Source organism: Eleutherodactylus coqui, chromosome 4 (assembly GCF_035609145.1).
Source record: "Eleutherodactylus coqui strain aEleCoq1 chromosome 4, aEleCoq1.hap1, whole genome shotgun sequence".
Classification (NCBI taxonomy): domain Eukaryota; kingdom Metazoa; phylum Chordata; class Amphibia; order Anura; family Eleutherodactylidae; genus Eleutherodactylus; species Eleutherodactylus coqui.
In genome coordinates this window covers 136,562,494-136,582,548 of record NC_089840.1, presented here as the reverse complement: position 1 = coordinate 136,582,548, position 20,055 = coordinate 136,562,494, and the positions used below count along the sequence as shown (strand labels likewise).

General features: G+C 44.3%; 1 non-coding gene across 1 annotated transcript; it reads left to right on the top strand.

The window, feature by feature from the left end:
- Positions 1 to 17,149: 17,149 nt before the first annotated feature.
- Positions 17,150 to 17,221, top strand: TRNAW-CCA (transfer RNA tryptophan (anticodon CCA)). The gene has a single exon. It is a non-coding gene; the product is annotated as a tRNA-Trp (tRNA).
- Positions 17,222 to 20,055: the final 2,834 nt, after the last annotated feature.

The following is a 20,055-nucleotide window of genomic DNA, read 5'->3' as shown; positions in this document are numbered from 1 at the left end:
ACGCACCAAAGATGGATCATAGTTTAGATCTTTTGCATAAAGAAAAAGCCTTATAAAACAGCATGATGTAATACCAATAGTTACTGATGCTCTTGAGTGGTAAAGAGATTAATGTTTATAGCTGTGATGCTCTAAGACAGTGGTGGACAACCTGTGGCTCAGGGGCCACGTGCGAGCCATGCAACCATTTTGTATGGCCTCCAACCATCTGGATAGGACACGGAAATGCTTGTGTGTGTAGCTGCTCACATAAAGTTTCCATTCCACATGAGAAGGTGCACAGATCATGAGCAGGGATGGGCTAGTGTTGTACTGGGCAGTGGTAGGGGGCTAGAAGCTGTGTTTTCTGTGCTTTTTTACTAAACAAAATCAGTAGGTCACGAGTCTAGCATGGAATTGGAATCTCATGTTGTAGCCACTTACGGGAGGGTAGCGTGGTCCAGGATTAGCCGAGATCTGGTACACAAGATGGTGGTATGGTAGAGCTGGTTTAGGCAGAAGAATAGTCAGATGGGATAGCTGAGGTCTGGTACACAGGAACAGTCTTCTCTTGTAGGGAGCAGGTTTATAGGCTGAGGTATTGAGCACAATAAACACGCAAAGGAGGGAACAGGACCTGGTTTATCTATGAGGGTAATTGGGGAAGATAACACAGGGTGGACTAGATAGCCAAGACATGGAACAGGAGACAGGGAAGGTGGAACACAAGACTAGGAATGCAGGGAACTATCCAACATGCTGAATAGCTCAGTATGAAGGGCTGCTGCTTGGGGTGCAGGAGGTCACAGATTTGAATCCAGACACAGTAACAACACAGCCAGGTGGTACAAGGGTGATCAAAGTTGGGAAAGGGTAGAGCTAAGCCAAGCTCAGTTACAAAGATTGAAGTCCCCTTGTCAACATATATTTGCAACTGTGTCAAGACTTGTGCCTCGATTCTGGTCACACTAGTTCAGGTAAAGGCCAAGTTTTAAAATGGGCTTAGAACACCAAAGGAACTCAAACAGTTTTGTTCATAAAAGTCAATTGACCAAACAGAATAAACATCTATTGCCCTGTTTACTGTCCAACAGGGCTGCAGGAGGAAGGGAGAAAAGCGGAGGAACTGATATTGTACTGCAGCAATTAGTATTACAGTCCATTCTACCAGAATACTTGCAAAACTGTTTGCATAACTCAAATGTCTAGAATCATCCCAGGAAGGGTTTCAACCCAGAAGACTATTACAATCTACTGACACTGCAGAGCAGGAGAGACACATATCAGAAGGTGAAAATTAGACATTTTTTCCATTTCACTAATTTAGAAATTGATGGCAGCGACATGTCACACAAAAGTTGGGGCAGGGCCATGTCTATCATTGTGTAGCATCTCCTTTATCAACAACACTCCTGGAAAGTGAAGAGGATTGCTAGAGTTTTGGAAGAGGAATGTTGTCCCATTCTCGTCTGATGTAAGATTCTAGCTGCTCCACAGTTCTGGGTGATCTTTGCTGATATTTGGTTTCATAATGCGCCAAATGGTTTCTATTGGTGAAAGGTCTAGACTGTGGGAGGCCGGTTCAGCCTCCAGACTTCTTCTGTGAAGCCATGCTGTTGTGATGGGTGTAGGATGTGGTTTAGCATTGTATTACTGAAATAATGAAGTCTTTCCCTGAAATAGACATTATCTGGATGGGAGCATATGTTCTAAAACCTCAATATAATGATAATCATTGATAGTGCCTTTTATGATGTGTAAGCTGCCCATGCCATAGGCACTAATACAACCCCATACCATCAGAGATGCAGGCTTATGAAATGTGTGTCCATAATAAGCTGGATGGACCCTTCCCTCTTGAGTCCGCAGGACACGGCATCTGTGGTTTCAAAAAAGAGTTTCACATTTTGATATACCTGACTACAGAACAGTTTTCTCATTTTGCTTCAGTCCATTTTAAATGAGCTTTAGCCCACAGAAGATGCCAATATTTCTGGATTGTGTTCATATATGGCTTCTTCTTTCCATGATACAGCTTTAACCAGCATTTATGGATTGTACGGCGAACTGTGTTCAAAGACAATGATTTCTGGAAATATTCCCGAGCCCATGCAGTGATTCACATTACAAAATCATGTCTGTTTTCAATGCAGTGCCATCTGAGGGTCTGTAGATCTCAAGCATCCAATACTGACCCTCGCCCTTGTCCCTTGTGCACATGAATTTCTTCAGATTATCTGGATCTTTTGATGCCATTATGTACTGTAGATGGTGGGATATTCAAAGTCTTCGTAATTTTATGTTGAGGAATTGTTTTCTAAAATTGTTCAACAATTTTTAGATGGAGTTTATAACAGATCGGTGACCTCTGACCATCTGTGCTTCTGAGAGACTCTGCCTCTCTAACATGCTCTTTTCATACACAGTCATGTGATTTAGTAGAAAATTGACCCTTCAGCTGTTTTTCATTAGTACCACTTACTTTTCCAGCCTTTTGTTAACCCATCCCAACTTTTGTGAGACGTGTCGCTGCCATCAGTTTATAAAGGAGTTAATTTTTAAAAGGAAATGGAAAAATGTCTCCCTTCCACTTTCTGACAGTTGTTCTATTTTGAATAAAATATGGTTAGATGAGATTTCCAAATCACTGCATTCTTTTTTTTCTCTCTACATTTATTTATATTTTACACAGCGTCCCAACTTTTTTGAAATTGGGGTTGTATTTAAAATAAAACAGTAACACTTTTCACCCCCTTATATTTCTAGGTCCCCCCATATATCAGGACCATGGGGTCTTCTGACTTGAGTTTAGCACTCCAGAAAGTATTACATGGGATAACAATTCATATGGCTTTCTCCATTATAGTTTATGCAAGTGAAATGCTAGGCTGTTACTACAGCATCTACAGTCTATAAAGGAGAAAGCCACATGCATACATGGTCTTCTCTTTTTTAAAGTGTTGACTTGAGAGAAGGGGGCTCCCATTCTCCCACTAGGTGAAAGTCTTGAAAGTGGAACCTGACATATCAGACATTTATGGTAGGTTCTTGTACATTTAGGATGACAGCCTTCTAATTAAAGGAGATGTCTCGAGGAAGCAGTGAATTTTTTTTTTTGCCCAGTCCCCCTAATTAAGCATACATTACTAAGCCCCCCTGTAAATGACATTTCTAGCTGGTTCGTACTTACCGTTCCAGCGTTTCAGCAACTTATAAAAGTTTCCCCAAGATGGCCGCCGGCTCTTTTCCCGTCGCTCGCTGCAGCCCGACGTGCGCGCTCCCGAGACGCTGCCAGCTGTGTCTCCATGACAACACGACGCCCCGCAGCCGCCGACCGGACCCACCGCAGCCGCTGACCAGTCACCCACCGCCAGGCAGCAGGTAACCGGCGCTAGCCCCCGGCTCCCCAGCGCTACGCTCCCGGCTCCCCAGCGCTACGCTCCCGGCTCCCCAGCGCTACGCTCCCGGCTCCCCAGCGCTAGACCCTCAGCCCAGGTGAAGGCCCTGGAGCCCAGCGCTAGGTTCCGGAGCCTAGCGCTAGGCCCCGGAGCCCAGCGCTAGGCCCCGGAGCCCAGCGCTAGGTTCCGGAGCCTAGCGCTAGGTTCCGGAGCCCAGGTGAAGGCCCCGGAGCCCAGCGCTGGGCTCCGGGGCCTTCACCTGTCAGTGAACATCACCCCCGACCCATCACTTACCTGGGCGGCTTCTCGGGGCTGCTGGGCTGGGCTTCTCCGCTGGGCAGCTCCAGTTTCTGCACCTTCCTCTAACAGAGGAAGGTACAGAATGGCCGCTCCAGCGCGCTCCCGAGCAGTGACAGCTCGTCTGCGCATGCGCAGAAGAGCTGTAGCGGGGAGCACACTGAAGCGGCTCGTGCTGGAAGGAGAAGACCGGACTGCGCAAGCGCGTCTAAAAAAGCAAGCTGCCAGCGAATTTAGACGGGACCATGGAGACGAGGACGCTAGCAACGGAGCAGGTAAGTGGAATAACTTCTGTATGGCTCATATTTAATGCACGATGTACATTACAAAGTGCATTAATATGGCCATACGGAAGTGTATAACCCCACTTGGTTTCGCGAGACCACCCCTTTAAGGGCTCTTTTATACGGAACAACCTGTTGGGCATCTGCTTTTATACAGGAATGATCATTACTCACAAATGAACGACTGCCTATTTACACAGGCCGATCTGTCTTTCAGTTTTACGCATGCAGAAACTGAACGATGAATGAAAAGTGAATGAATTCTCATTTGTCGTTCATTTGGGACAAACATTTACACTGAAAAATAATCATTCAGATTCCCGCTGGATGCGGGAAACTATAGGAGTTATCAGCCTGTATAAAAGGGCTCTAAGGGTGGAGACTTGGCTCAGACTGGCTCACTGGGGAACTGGTGAATTCCTCCAGTAGATTCCTAACTCTGTCAATATCTCCTTGTGGACTGTTTGTGCTGAGACAGGTATAATTGTACCTTGACGCCACCGGAAAGGTGGGTGTCCACAAGGGGAAGGCTGTTTGACAGGCAGGTGACACCCCCTGTTTTTGATTGGATGCAGGGCGTGCTCCCCGGAGTTGGGCTCACAGGTCCTGCCACTGACTACTAACTGGAGGCTTACTTGTCGCTACCACACTGCATCGAAGACCTAGTAAGGGGACATATCAGGCTGTCGTCGGCCACACTGACAGAGCCGCTGTGAGTGCGGCGGCAGCTACACTCACAGCGCCAGCAGCACTGCCGTCTTTGCTGAATATTCTTCTTGCGGAGAGAAGTCCGCTGGAACAGCGCCGGCGACCACACTCACAGTGGCAGCAGCACGGGCACCTCTGCAGAAGATTGTTCTTGCGGGGAGACGTCAGCTGCAATGGCGCCGGTGGCTACAGTGACAGCGGGGTCAGTAGCAGGGGTGCCGCAGGACTTGGAACCTGTAGGCGCCTACAGTCACAGCGGGGGCAGAAGCACGGCCGCCTTAGCAGAAGTTTGCTGTAGCCGCCAGAATGCCGCTGGCAGGATGTCACAGGCTACACTGAGGCAAGGGGCATGAGCAGGGGACTTGCAGCACATGCACGCTGTAGCTGGGACAATGCCAGCGCCCTCGGGAGGGGAGATGGCCACGAGACACAAACACATGAGTGGCAAAGGCAGATGGACGCCCAACAATGCGATGTGGAAAACGCAGTGCACAGGACCACTTAGGCTGAGGAAGTGAAGCCAGCCCTGCAGCCAATCAGAAACAGGGGGTGTCACCTGGCTGTCAAACAGCCTTACCCTGGTGGACCTCCACCACTTCCGGTGGCGTCAAGGTACAATAATATCACTGAGACGTATATTCAATATTCTGTCTGTACCTGCACATGCTGGCCCCTGCCATCCCATAACTTAAATGGCAGCTATTGGCATAAGAGGACCCTTCTTCTCTCTGTAGATCAGCCCATGGGTCCCCTTTCCTCCATTATCATGGTCACAACCCCAAACCTATCGATTTGCAACATCTCAGGACTGCAGGAGGCTGCTGATTGCATCACTGCTGCCTGCATCATTCACAGTGTACCGACCATGTGGCAATGGGACAGGAAAGAGAAGCAAAGGCCCCTAACCTTATTCAAGCAACAGGCTTCATGGCACTGCCAGTGCAGGGGGCACAGGAGGGCAGACCAGAAGGAAGGAGTGATACTAAAGCCAAAGGTAAGACACAGCAGTATAATGTGGAGGATGCTTGTGTAGCAATACATGATTCAGGATACAATGCAGCAAATTGAACATTCAAGATGTGCACTATTCATTTAACTGCTTAGTAACCAAGCCTGCTTGCGCATTAATGACCAGTTCAAATGGAAATCTGATGTGTGTCATTTTAACATAGATTAGTTACTTTAACAAAGAATAGCAGGTTTCGCATATCCAAGTGATTCTGACATAGTTTTTTCGCCACATATTGTACTTCATTTAGGTGGTGAAAATAGTCTGATAGAATTTGTGTATATTTATTAAAAACGCCAAAATTGGGAAGATTTTTTAAAAATTGTCATTTTTTTTCACATTTTCCATTGTAATATATCAAATATGTGCAAACATACTGTAGGAATTTTTGATAAGATAGATATTTCCATTTGTTTACTTTATTTTGGCCGCACATTTGAAAAGCTTTTGTTTTTTTTTAACCATTTAGCAGACGTACAAATTTAACATTGATTATCAACATTTTGAGGAACATTTTGTTTTCCTACACCAAGCCAAGATTGCAAAGGCTCATAGGTGACCAAATGATAAATACCCCCACAAATGGACCCATTTTAAAAACTACACCCCTTAATGCATTTACTGGAGGAGAAAAATAAAATTTCATATTTTTGCAAATGTGTCATTTTAAAGGCAGTTTTTTTTTCTATATTTCACATTAAAATAAGAATTTACACCCCAAAATAGATACCCCTGTTTGTCCTGTGTTCAGAAATATACCCGTTGTGGCCCTAATATTATGTTTGTATGCACAACGGGGCCCAAACCGAAAGGAGCAGCTGGTGGCTTTCAGAACAGACATTTTGCTTGAAGGTGTTTCAGGCCCCATTGCCCACTTGTAGAGCCCTTGAATGGTCAAAACAATATAGAACCCCCACAAATGACCCCCTTTTTTTGGCAATTGTGTCATTTAAAAAACATTTTTTTGTACAGCACATATGTGAATGAAGACTTGCGCCCCAAATTGGATACCCCCGTTTGTCCTGTGTTCAGAGACATACCCAGTGTTGCTCTAATATTATGTCTGTATGCACAACGAGGCCCAAACCGAAAGGAGCAGCCAGTGGCTTTCAGAACAGACATTTTGCTTGAAGGTGATTTAGGCCCCATTGCCCACTTGTAGAGCCTTTGTGCGGCCAAAACGACAAATGACCCCATTTTAAAAACCAGACCCCTTAACGAATTCATCTAGGGGTGTACTGCGTATTTTGACCCCACAGTTTTTGAATAAATCTAAGCATAGCAGAAGGAAAAAATTAAGATTTTCATTTTTTTGGCAATTGGTTCATTTAAAAACATTTTTTTTTTGTACAGCGTACATAGGAATGTAGACTTGCACCCCAAGAAGGATCCCCCTGTTTGTTCGGTGTTCAGAAATATACCCATTGTGGCCCTAATCTACTTACAGGACACATGGTTAGGTCTATAATAGATGGAAAGCCCATTGGATTTCAGGGCACAACTGAATAAATTCAAGGCCCCATTGCTCACTTGTGTGGAAAAAAATCGACTCCCTAAAAATAATCCCCAGTCCAACCCCATATTTTTTGCCATTCCCCAAATCTTCGATAAAAGTAATGATGTAAACTGTGTGGTATGTCCAAAGACAGGGGTAATTATGGAGGCTGGTTGGAATGGGCACATGGGGCAATAAAATAGGGTATCCCTCTTCCTCTTATGCTTTTTTTGGGGGGGGGGTATTTCTTTACCTCAGCAGCAGGGATGGGGTTTAAAGTGGCGCTCTGTGAGGCTTTGTAAGCTCACTGAGGTGCAGTGGTCGCACACAGAAGGCGCTCAACAAGCTGCTCCTGGAATTGCAGGAAGGCAAGCATTCCCGGGGCTTCTTGTAATTTACGTATTACAGGTAGCGCTCTGAATAACGCCGGGCTCACACGGCTGTATGTGGGATCCGCTTGTGGAGGCCCGCAGCGGATCTGAGCTGAGAGCCCATCCGTGGCCCACGTACGGCCCCGTAATGTACTGCACATAACTGCTTACTCACACAGGCGGTCATGCACAGCACACCTGTGTTTATATTTCCCGTGCCATCACTCAGCGATAACGCGGGTACCCACAGCCCGTACACAATGTAGTTGCGTATGGGCTGCAGGTATATCGGTCACCATAGAGCACAATGTCACAGATATTCGCGGTAAAATAGAACCTGCTGCTTTCTGTTTTCTGCGAGTGGATTACGCAATTCCGACCTGCTAATTTGAGTGGAATTGTGCAATCCATTGTATTTGATTGATCTGCGGATTACCGCAGATCAAATGCATGCAGAATCCGCAATTTCTATCCGGTCATGGGAGACCGACCTAAGGTAGATCGCTACCTTTTAATCACGTGACTGGGGAAAGCTCAACGAAAGCCACCGGTCACTGCTCTAGGAACTCTGCGACTGTTGGTTCCTGTGAATGTGCCTGGCAGTTTGCTGGCTGCTGCATGCGCAGAAGCCAGGGAAGGTCCACGGAGGAGGATCGCATCAGGGTTCAAAAGTGGAGGCCTCCGGGAAGATGTTTCGTTTCATCTCCTCTCACTGATCGCATTGGTGAGGAACGATGAAAGTTCAACTTTTTTTAACCTTTTACGTGATCGCCATTATCCATTGGATAACAGCAATAACGTGACCAGTAACCGCATACCGCGGCCCCCCATGACATCTCCAAGCTCTCGGCTACCTTTGGTAGCCAGGAGCAGGGAGATTTCAAATTTCCCAGGCAATCCTGGATTCTTGCGAATGCGTCCGCCATTATGCTGATTGGCGCATGCGCCGAAGCCAGGGCTAGGTCTACGGATATAGATCCCATCGGGGGACAAATCCGGGGACCTTATTTATGTAATTTCATCTCCCCTCATGGATACGATCCCTAAAGGGAGATGAAACATTACTTTTTAAACTTTTTTAAAAACTTTTTTAACTTTCCATGATCCCGTTATTTGATGGATAACGGTGATCATGTGACTGTGAACTGCATACAGTGGTCCCCAGTCACATCTACCTGCACTCGGCTGTCTTTGACAGCCGGGTGCAGGGGAATTTTAAATGCGCAGAAGCCCATGTCAGGTCCCGATCTCCGCCGGACATCATGGGGAACCGGGGTAAGTATTTTCACCTCTCCTCATGGATCCAATCCATGAGAGGAGGTGAAACTAACTTTTGTACACTTTCCGTGATCGCCGTTATCCAATGGATATGAAATCCAATGGATAACGGCGATCACGGAAAATGTAAAAAAAAGTGAAAGTTTTCATCGATACTGCGTATTTTTCTGAAGTTATGCAGCCCGTATGAATGGCTGAAAATACGCGGCTAAACTTCGGAACTCAAACGTGGCAATTATTCATGCATGCAATTATACGGTGTGTATGGGTGAGTGTAAAAACGCATACGGTCATGTGGAGGAGGCCTAAGAGTCCACGGTGTATTTTATATAGTGTGATTTATTCTGTGAGCAGATATGAAACTCAGATTGTGGTAAAAAGTGGCGCTGCTGCTGCAGTGGATGCTTCTGCTCTCCTATAGGTTGACAAGAAAAGAGATTGGCTGCTGGAAATGCATCTGCTTGAAGTGTTACATCAGACCGCACTTACTAACGTTATGTGTGTTCTGATTTTGTATTTGGTTGCTTTTTGAGTATTATTACATAAAGTTTTTTCATGGTTCAGGAAAATGTGGTTACACTACAAGGGTTTTTTGCAGGAGTGGATCACAGCCATGTAGAGAATGCATGTTTGTTACTCTTCAATCAATAGCAACAGCAGACATGTTATTTATATAATTCCTTGAACTTTATGTAAAACATCTGATATTTCGCCACGGGGGAGCGGGGGGGGGGGGGGGGGAGCGCTGTCAGTTCTCTGCGGTGCTCACTGTGGGGAATCATGGAAAATCGCGACATGCCACAATTTAGATCCTGCAAGCGGAGAATCGCTATGATTCTCCGCTCGTGGACACTGCGGCTGCGCTTTCTATAGCAACGATATGTAAAGCGTTCACTGCGTTACCCGCAGCCGGATTATCGCCGCAGGTAACGCAATGAACAATGGCTCAGACAGGCAGCCTAAGATGTATTACTCGTCAGCTGAAAATTTGCTTGTTAGAACATTTGAATGATACTTCTAAGGGCTCTTACACACTGGCAATAGGTTTTCTAGAGAAGCAGCTTTTTTGCATCGCAGCGAGGTTTGAGTGAACACATTGCAGATGAGAATGAAACCATTGAAAATCATTGGTTTCATAATCATGCCTTTTCACTCACTCTTGTTAGAAAACCTTACTCTGCAATTCAAAATATTTTTTTTTCATGTCATGAAGGCTTTACTACATCTTTCAGAGCCGTTCGTATTGCAATAACAATCAGATCCATGGGGTGATATAATTGCACATTTCTTGATAAACCATATTGGATATATCATTTAAAAAAAAAAATAATTACACTGTACAACACATTTTTTGTAACCGATAAGCAGATATGCGGCTTATAGTAACTTTAGTGCGCTGAATTCAAATATGATATCCGTTTTTTCTGCCACGTAAGGTTTTCCAGTTATGGGGAATAATGTAATCCAATTGCCGTTGTATTGTATTTTTTGGAAATCTGCCTATACAATTAATCCAGCAGACTCGCCATTAACCTTGCTTACTAAAAAGAACAAAACTGATTGTGCAACTATTTCGCAATTACTGTTACACACCGTGTGCAAAATGAACACTATAATGGTAGGTTTATGTAACATATAGGGTATGTTTCCACGTGGCGTATACACTGCGGATCATCCATCAGTAACTTGTAATTAATTGACTGTGTTTTTACAGGTCATTGGTTAGATTAAATAAATAATCAAAATCATAAAACAAAAATACATGTTTACTATCGCTGCATCTGTAAAAGTCTGATATATCAAAGCAATTAGAGATGAGCAAGCATACTTGCTAAGGACAATTGCTCGATCGAGCATTGTCCTTAGCGAGTATCTCCCTGCTCGGCAGAGAAGGTTCTGGTGCAAGCGCGGGTGACAGGTGAGTTGTGGCAGTGAGCAGGAGGGAGAGAGGGAGAGAGAGATCTCCCCTCCGTTCCTCCCCGCTCTTCCCTGCCGCTCACAAATATTCATTATATTGGTCTAGGGTTTTATTTTAGACCAATATATTGAATATTTGTTATTTATACATAGGCAATTGATGAGGCTGGAGCCTCCGACGCATGATTTCCTTCTCCCATCTACTTGCGTTCCATGGGTGCGTCCCCGCGTCACATGCACGGCCACCCACCCGGAAGCACCTTTCCAGTTACCAAACTGAGCGTGTGACGTAGGATGCTACCATGTCACACGCTACACACTCTACCCGGAAGTTCCATCAGACGTATGGCGCCGGTCATGCCAGTACGGACGGACCTCCTCAGTGCTCCGGAAGAGAAGAGAACACATGCGCGGAGGCCCTGGATTGGTCTTTTGGTTGATGTAAGTCCCACATTTATTGTTTATATTACATTGTGTTTTATGTTTAAATATGCTTGAAAAAGTTGCGGTGACCGCGACGAAATCCGTTGCATATGTACCTTTATTAAAGATCCTAAATTAATCTTTTTTGGTCTGATTTGGTTTGGATCTGTTTCGTGGAGTGCCGGGCCTTTTTTCTTTTTCCTTTGCATTTTCACTATCATGTGATCAGTGGCAGAGCTCAGAGCTACAGTGATTCAGCTGCTCGCGGAGGTAAAATCCTGTCTGGTGTTACGATCGTGTGGGCAGGCAAAGCACGGACCCACGCGATCGTGACCAAAGGGGATGCACACGGGTATCACCAGGGTCACACGGGACTCACACCGCTTTCAGGCAACTGACCCTGTGCTACAAGGAGGAATGAGAGTGGCCCTACCTAAGCGGGGACATTGCCCCAATAAGGGCAGCCCAGCGGTCTTCGGATCTGGGCCCTAGCTGATCCTAGGAGCCACGCACCAGAACAGGATGCATTCACATGCCACATGACAGACCCAGAATACACCGCATACAACATGCAACCACTAGTAACAGATTGGAAGCTGAATATAAGTACCAGGTATTGGTTGACATGTTGTACAATATGTGGAAGCTAGAAGGCCACTTTACGGCATCTTGGTTATACTGCTAGTCCCTACACTAATCAGGAGTCCAGGAGGACCGGACACCGTTCACACCGCACGCTGCAACAGGACAGGACACAGATTGCAGGACACACAGCAAACTAACACAAAACTGACAGAATTTAAACGTACAAACGGACATGAACCAAGTCACACTGCAAACCTCACCAGACAAGCATTCATGACTACTCACCTGAGGGGCCATACAGACTGACCAGGAGCTGGGTTTACATGTGAGCACAAATCCAGGGGATTGGCTAGCAGAAAGTACCACACCCAGCCAGCTCAATCATTAACCCTGAGAGCGCTGTGCTGCTGATATCACAATAGTACAACATGTCTCAGCAGCACATGTAACATCTGGGATGTAGGTCTTGTGATGACGTCACCATCATATGATCAGGGGCGGAGCATATAACTCGATAAAGGACCTGTGATGTCACCATCATGTGAATAGGGGCTGAGCATGTAACTCACTTATGGACAAGTGGTCGTTAGTACTTTGACTAGTAATTATTAGGAAATTATAGTACCAGTGTCTCCGGCGCCCACACAGCTCTGCTACATGCACGTCATACACACACACAGCTCTGCTACATGCACGTCACTCACACACAGCTCTTCTACATCCATTTTTCATCCCATACAACAGGGATCACAACCTGCCCACACTGATCACCCCCTGGTCATGTGACCCCAGACTCTTCCCACACAGGTGACTGATCACATGACGGTGACATCATCACAGATGCTGTAAACACATGACTGCTGCATATATCCATATTCCACAACACTTCTGCTCGATTCACAACCTGATTGGTTGTTTGGGTTAGCTGATTCACAGTGATTGGTTGTTTGGGTTGGCTGATTCACAGTGATTGGTTGTTTGGGTTGAATCGAGCAGACGTGTTGTAGAATATAAATATATGCGTCCGGCTCTGTGGGTTTTCAAAAATAGTGAAGGACCTGTGATGATGTCACTATCATATGATCAGTGGTGGAGCTCACAGCCCTGGTGACTGATCCCATGATGGTGGCATCTTCACATGTAACTCACACAGTCACTCACTTACAGACAGATGGTCCTTAGTATTCCATAGCAATTTAGGCTGCAGGGGTTTATACTCCACCCATAATCTACACAGTGATGAAGGAAGGACCTGTGATGACATTGCCATCATGTGATCAGGGGCGGAGCATGTAACTCACTTGCACAGAGCCCAGGTGACTGATCACATAATGGTGACATCATCACAGGTCCTTCACTTTATTGAAAACCTGCAGAGTCGCGGATGTATTATACATAGTTATTAGCGTACCCCCTTGTTACAGTCCTAGGTATAAATAATAATGATAATAAACTTTATTTGTATAGCGCCAACATATTTCGCAGCGCTTACATAGATAGGGGGGATACAGAAAGACAATACAAACATTAGATGATGGGAGAGATCTCTGTACTGTCCCCTGATATATTTAATTATGGTTATTAGATCGCACCCTGGTTACGGTCCTGGGTATAAATAGATGCCAGGCGAGATCTCTGTATTGTCCCCTGATATATCTATACATAGTTATTAGAGCACCCCTTGTTACAGTCCTGGGTATAAATAGATGATGTATTGTCCCCTGATATAGTTATACATATTTATTAGTGTACAGTTCTTACAGTCCTAGGTATGAATAGATGATGGGAGGGATTTTTGTACTGACCCCTGATATAGCTATACATAAGTATTAGAGCGCCACCTTGTTACAGTCCTGGTATAAATAGATGTTGGGAGAGATCTCTGTACTGACGCCTGATATATCTATACATAGTTATTAGGCTGCCCATCAGCCGTCTTTTTTCTCTACTAAACGGTCCCAGTTTTGATAGCCTCTCTGGGTATTGTAGTCCGCCCATTCTGTTTATTACTTTAGTTGCCCACCTTTGTACCTGCTCAAGCTCTGATTGTCCTTCTTGAGTAATGATGCCCGAAACTGTCCACAATATTCCATGTGTGGTCTGACCAGTGACTTGTAAAGAGGAAGAACAATGTTCTCATCATGCGCCTAGACCTATATCTCTTTTGATGCACTCCATGATCCTATTTGCCTTCACAGCAGCTGCCTGACACTGGTTGCTCCAGTTAAGCTTACAGGTAACTAAAACCCCCAAGTCCTTCTCCATGTCAGTGTCTCCTAGTGGCTTCCCATTTAGTGTGTAATGGTGACATGTATTTCCCTGCGCATGTGCACAACCTTACATTTATCAGTGGTAAACCTCATTTGCCACTTTTCTAACCACAATTTATCCAGATCCTCTTGCACTGTAGTGTCGTCTTGTGTTAATTTCTTTACATTGTTTTGCATCTACAAACATTGATATTTTACTGCACAATCTGTCTACCAGGTCATTATTACACATATTAAAAAGAATAAGGCCCAAAACTGACCCCTGCGGTACCCCACTAAAAATGGTGACCCCTCCAATACTGCACCCTATGGTACCTCACTAGTAACAGTGACCCCTCCAGTACTGCCCTCTGTGGTACCCCACTAGTAACGGTGACCCCTCCAATACTGCGCCCTTTGGTACCACACTTGTAACAGTGAGCCAATCAGAATAGGTACCATTTATAATCCCCCTCTGCTTTCTATCACTGACCAGTTACTTACACATTCGCATGTAGATCAAGCATTGTCATCTTATATACCAACCTTTTATGCGGCACAGTATCAAACACTTTGGAAAAGTCCTGACACACAAGACCTAGTGACTCCCCAGTCCAGAACTTACCTCCTCGTAGAAGCTGATCAGGCTCGTTTGACAGAAGCGATCTCATAAACCCATGCTGATACAGGGTTATACAGCCATTTTCCTTGAGGTCCTCCAGGATAGCATCTCTTAGAGACCCTTCAAACATTTTACCCACAATAAAAGTAAGACTTACCAGCCCTGTAATTTCCATTTTCACTTTTTGACCACTTTTTAAATATTGGCACCACATTAGCTCCGTTCCAATCCAGTGGGACAGACCCCACTATATATATTTCATATAGTTACACCTAAATCCAGCTATTTTTGTTTTGTTTGTAATCACCAGCTACACATTTAATTATTCACGTGATGTACACTGTATGTTCTTCCACTGTTTTTTTTGTACTGACAGTAATATGGTTATTTTTTTTTATATTGACTGAAACATTTGTGTTCTCGAGGGATGATGTGAGTACCACATGTCCATCCTGTCTTCTTTATATGGGCTATAAAGCTCCTTTTATGCGATGTGACATGTAAAGGGTTGATGCTATAACTAAGAACGCATAGGATGTTTAAGATGCAAAAGCATACAGCTTTGCGTTTTGTGTATCCCAGTGGATTTTGTATTTGGTAGAATTAAGTTTTCTGTAATCAAGCGATGTATCAAGAATTTTGTTATAAGCAAGCAGCTGCACCTGTTGGGGAGTGATCAGCGCACAGGTACTAGGAGAAATCCAAATGACTTATCAGCGGGTCTTTTCATTTTTTGTTTGTTGAACAATTCCCACTATTCTCCATATACTTTAGTGGAGACGGGGCAACACGCAAACATAGCCACCTTTCCATTGAAGTGTATTTAGGATGCGGCTGGGAATTTGCTCACGTGCATGCGCTAATATTTGCATGTAGCTGTTCAATGGGCCCACAGAATGAATTTTACTGGTGGGTCCTAGACACTCCAGCCCAACACTGGAAGGAGGCCACCAAGTAACTGGGTGTAGCCAAAGATAGTGGATTGTGGCAGGAGTGTAGCTTAAGGCTCATGGGCCCTGGTGCAAAGTTCAGCTTGGGGCCACCCCTGCCTCTTCATAGCTGCCAGCTAAGATCCATCCAAAATTTTCTGCTGCATTGTTGGGTCCATTAAAGAAACTCTGTCAACTACTTTTAGTCCTTTGAGCTAAGCTCATGGGCTAAAAGTAGGTGACCCAATGAGTCCGGGTATGTAAGTATTATACTTAGCAACTCTGTCTTTTCCCTGGTGTGAGCACTGAAAGCTCAATGCATTAAGTGGCGTGATAAGTAGTCAGCCCGTTCTAACTTTATTATGGGTGGACTACTTACCTGTATACGTTCTCGTGAATCCCGCCTTAGTCAGAAACTGACGGAACTTGGACCTATTAAAATCAATGTCAGCACTCAGATTGCATATTATTATTCACTGACTTCAATAGGAGTTTTAAATGACATCAATTGGGCTACCTTCGTTTTTTCCCATGGGAATGAAAAACAGATTGCACTTGGACAACACTTGTGCGTTAAAACCAATGTAAAGTGCATTATACACAGGCAGCGAAATCAGTCGGTTTTTCATTGACCAAATTGTGGGTGTGAATAAGGCCTAATCCTAAAATCTACCTCAGCCAGGACTACTTACCCCTCCATCAAGAGGTGAAGAGTTTGTCCAGCGGGTAATTTTACATCCTTGCAGTCTGTCAGTGGTGAGACATTTAATAAAACTTGCTTTGCAACATCTTCATGTGAGTTGAGAGTTGTATGGACAGTCCGGGTGGGGTCGCACACAGGCGTGAGCGCATAAACACTCGCTATCGCATGACGTATATGCACTATGCAGGGTGCACGATCATGTGCTATAATGCCTGTATTGGCGCTTTGTACTGTACATGTTTAAGTAGGCAGGACAGCCTACTTAGTAGACCCAGGTGTTATCGTTTAACCCGGCGAAATCTTGCAGTTCAGTGCGTGATTTTGGACAGACGGGGGCCTTCAGTGCGCAATTGTACACTAAAATAGAACATGTACAGTTTTTTCCCCGCACTCAAATTATGCATTAATAAATAAACACATGTAAAGGAACCCATTGAAATCAATGGGTGCTATTTGCTGCAGTTTTGGCACACAAATCTTTAGTCCGCAATTGCGCCTGTGTGCGGCAGCCTTAATGTCAGGCGGGGGAGGATCCTTGCTTACTACCTCTGGACTTTGCTTACATAATGCAAAAATTACGCATGTAAATATTCCCATGAAAAACTGTAGGTACTATTTCAGTATGAGTTTTGTGCATCTCACAAAACTCGGTGGTGTAAATGCTCCCTCACACCCATATTAAATGTGTCCCACTGAGTTCACATCCTATTAGGGTCAACTACTGTAGTCATGCTGTTATGTAGCTGTGTGCTTTGCAGTCTGCTTGTGGCTATTAGTCTCCAACCTTGGAACTCACACAAGCTAACAAATGTGTTTGTAAATGAGAATGTAGCGTTGTTGAGTGAGACTGCTCACAGCTGATACACTGCCTAGTAATATAGTAGAATAGCCTGCTTTCTACAGACCTCGTGGCGCAACGGTAGCGCGTCTGACTCCAGATCAGAAGGCTGCGTGTTCGAATCACGTCGGGGTCAATGGTTTTTGTTTTTAGCTGCATTCTAGTAATTGTTAGCTGTAGCGCTAATACGTATATTTCTCTCTTCCATCAGATGGCTTTTATAGAATGACGTTATTGAAGTGGAGTGTTGATCTAAAGTGTTTATTCTTATTTTCCCGTCACGCTGTTTTCTAATCTCCCACGCTGTTGGTTGATTCTAGATGACACCGTCCCGGGGTGTTTAATGAGGCCTTTCAGGAAGAATACGCTGCTAATGGAACAATAGAGGAAGCAGCCTTCTGCAGGCCGTGTAGTGTGTCCGACTCACGGACAAAAGGCTTTGTGTCCGCATCACATTTGGGTCACTTACTTTCTATCTGGCAGATTTTTATGGACATTGCATTTTTTTTCTCTCCTTTTTCAAATGTGTATATTTTGGAGGCGCGGCAGCAGGAGGATCTCCACTTCTCTACTTCCTTGGATGTGACTATAGATATCTACACTTGTCATATCTACGCTACCAGAAAAGACTGCTTCACACCGGTATAAGTGCAATCGCACACACCTTAGCGCTACTTTTTTGCACTACAAACAAGGGTTTTTTGCGCACATATTGGCGCGTTTTCCTGTACTTTTACCACCTGCATGGCATGTTCATTTGCGTGCGGCAAACAAGCACATTGAATAAAATAACATAAAATGCATTTGCGCGCCCTTTATTGACTTCTTCATGAACCTTTATTGTGCAAAGGTGCAGAAAGATAGAACATGTTCTATTATTTTTTGCGTGGCCGAAAATGCAGACACAAAATACACACGAATGAACGAACCCATTGAAATCAATAGGTTCTATTCACTGCGTATAGAGCGTGCAATTACATCCGTGTGAAGGAGCCCTTAGTCTAATTTCTGTTAAAAGGTTAGAAAGAACCAGTCATTATCCCCCCAAAAAATGTAAACTATAGGGAAAAATTATCAAAGACTTTATATGACCTATATGGCATAAAAATATGAATTTCCAAAATATGCAATTTCGACACATGCTATATTTGTATTTGCATTAAAATTTGCAGTTTCTCAAAAGGGGGTGGGGGCTGTGTTGAAAGTGGGTGGGATTTAGCAGCAAGAGACTCTCATGACCTTCCGGATTTACTCTAAATGGCTCATAACAGGTATAAATTTCAACTTCTACACGATAACAACCAAAGTTGCATCAAATGTACTAAGAGGCATGCAGCTCTCAACACATTTAGTACATTCTACAACTTGTTATATGAAACACAGTCTTAATACATCTCTCCTATAAGTTTACCTTTCTTCCTCCTTGCCTATGGCTTATTCTTCTAATTTCCCTGAGAAACAGCAATATCTCCTCAGACACAGAACCGATCTCTGTACTGTCCCCTGATGTATCTGTACCTAATTATTAGAGCGCCCCCTTGTTACAGTCCTGGGTATAAATAGATGATGGGAGAGATCTCTATAATTTCCCCTGATATATCTTTACATATGGTAGTTTATAGAGCACCCCCTTGTTACAGTCCTGGGTATAAATAGATGATGGGAGAGATCTCCATATTGTCCCTGGATATATCTGTACATAGTTATTACAGCGCCCCCTTGTTATAGTCCTAAGAATAAATCAATCATGTGAGAGATCTCTGTATTGTCCCTGAAAATATTTTACATAATTAGAGCGCCCCCTTGTTACAGTCCTGGGTATGAGTAGATGATGGGAGAGATCTCTGTATTGTCTCCGGATATATTTATACATAGTTATTAGAGCGCCCCTCAGCCGTCTTATTTCTAAACTAAATGGGTATTTAAATGGGTATCTGGGTATTGTAGTCCGCCCATTCGATTTATTGCTTTAGTTGCCGCCTTAGTACCTGTTCATGCTCTAATATGTCCTTTTTGAGTACCCAAAACTGTCCACTGTGAGAGCCTGCAGTGGAATCCGGCTCTGTCCCCGACCCGGCGACTCTGTGTACCGGACCTTTTCAGTCATGCACAGTACATATTTTTTTTAAAATGTTTGTCTTTTCTGCACCGTTGCTAGGCGATGATGCGGGTACCCGTGACCAATCCAATGTCAATTGCGGATGGGCTGCGGGTCGCATTGGCTTCCATTGACTTTACTAGAAGCTGTTCATGCCGCAATTTTATTTCCTCTCTTGGAAATCACAATTGCTGTCTGCTCATATGAGTGGACATGTGAATGTTCTATTCTTTGAATGGATGTGCAGTACTGCAGACCGTCCGTGCGGGTGATGATCGCGGATTCCGCAATTCAAATCCGGTCGTGTACCACCATTCTAACCTAGTGGTTTCCCATTTAGTGTGTAATGGTAACATGTATTTCCTCTGCCCATGTGCAGAACCTTACATTTATCAGTGTTACACCTCATTTGCCACTTTACCACCCCAACTTATCCATATCTATTTACAACTGTATTCTATCCTTTTGTTACTTACTTTACATAGTTTTGTATCATCTGCAAATATTAATATTTTAGTGTGCAATCACTACACAACGTTATTAATAAATACATACATTGTGAAAAAAAATGAAGCTCCTAAAAGAAGTTTTTATTTTGCTATAAAACTTGTCCTGCAGTTCCATCTCAGGCAGATGTACAAATGATGAGAGTTGTGGTGATTAGATGAACGGTCTTGTCACCTGAGGCCCTAAAAGTGGTTCCCCCTTGGCATATAAAAGGCTCTCGGAGGCTCCTTGTGTGTAGTGACCTCTTCTTCCGCTTGTGTAGAGCTTGTTGACTACTAGACGCCTCTACGACACAGAGAAGAGATTTCACCCGTTACCAGAGTCTGAGAGGGGCGCATTATTGGGATGTGAGAAGCTGGATGGTC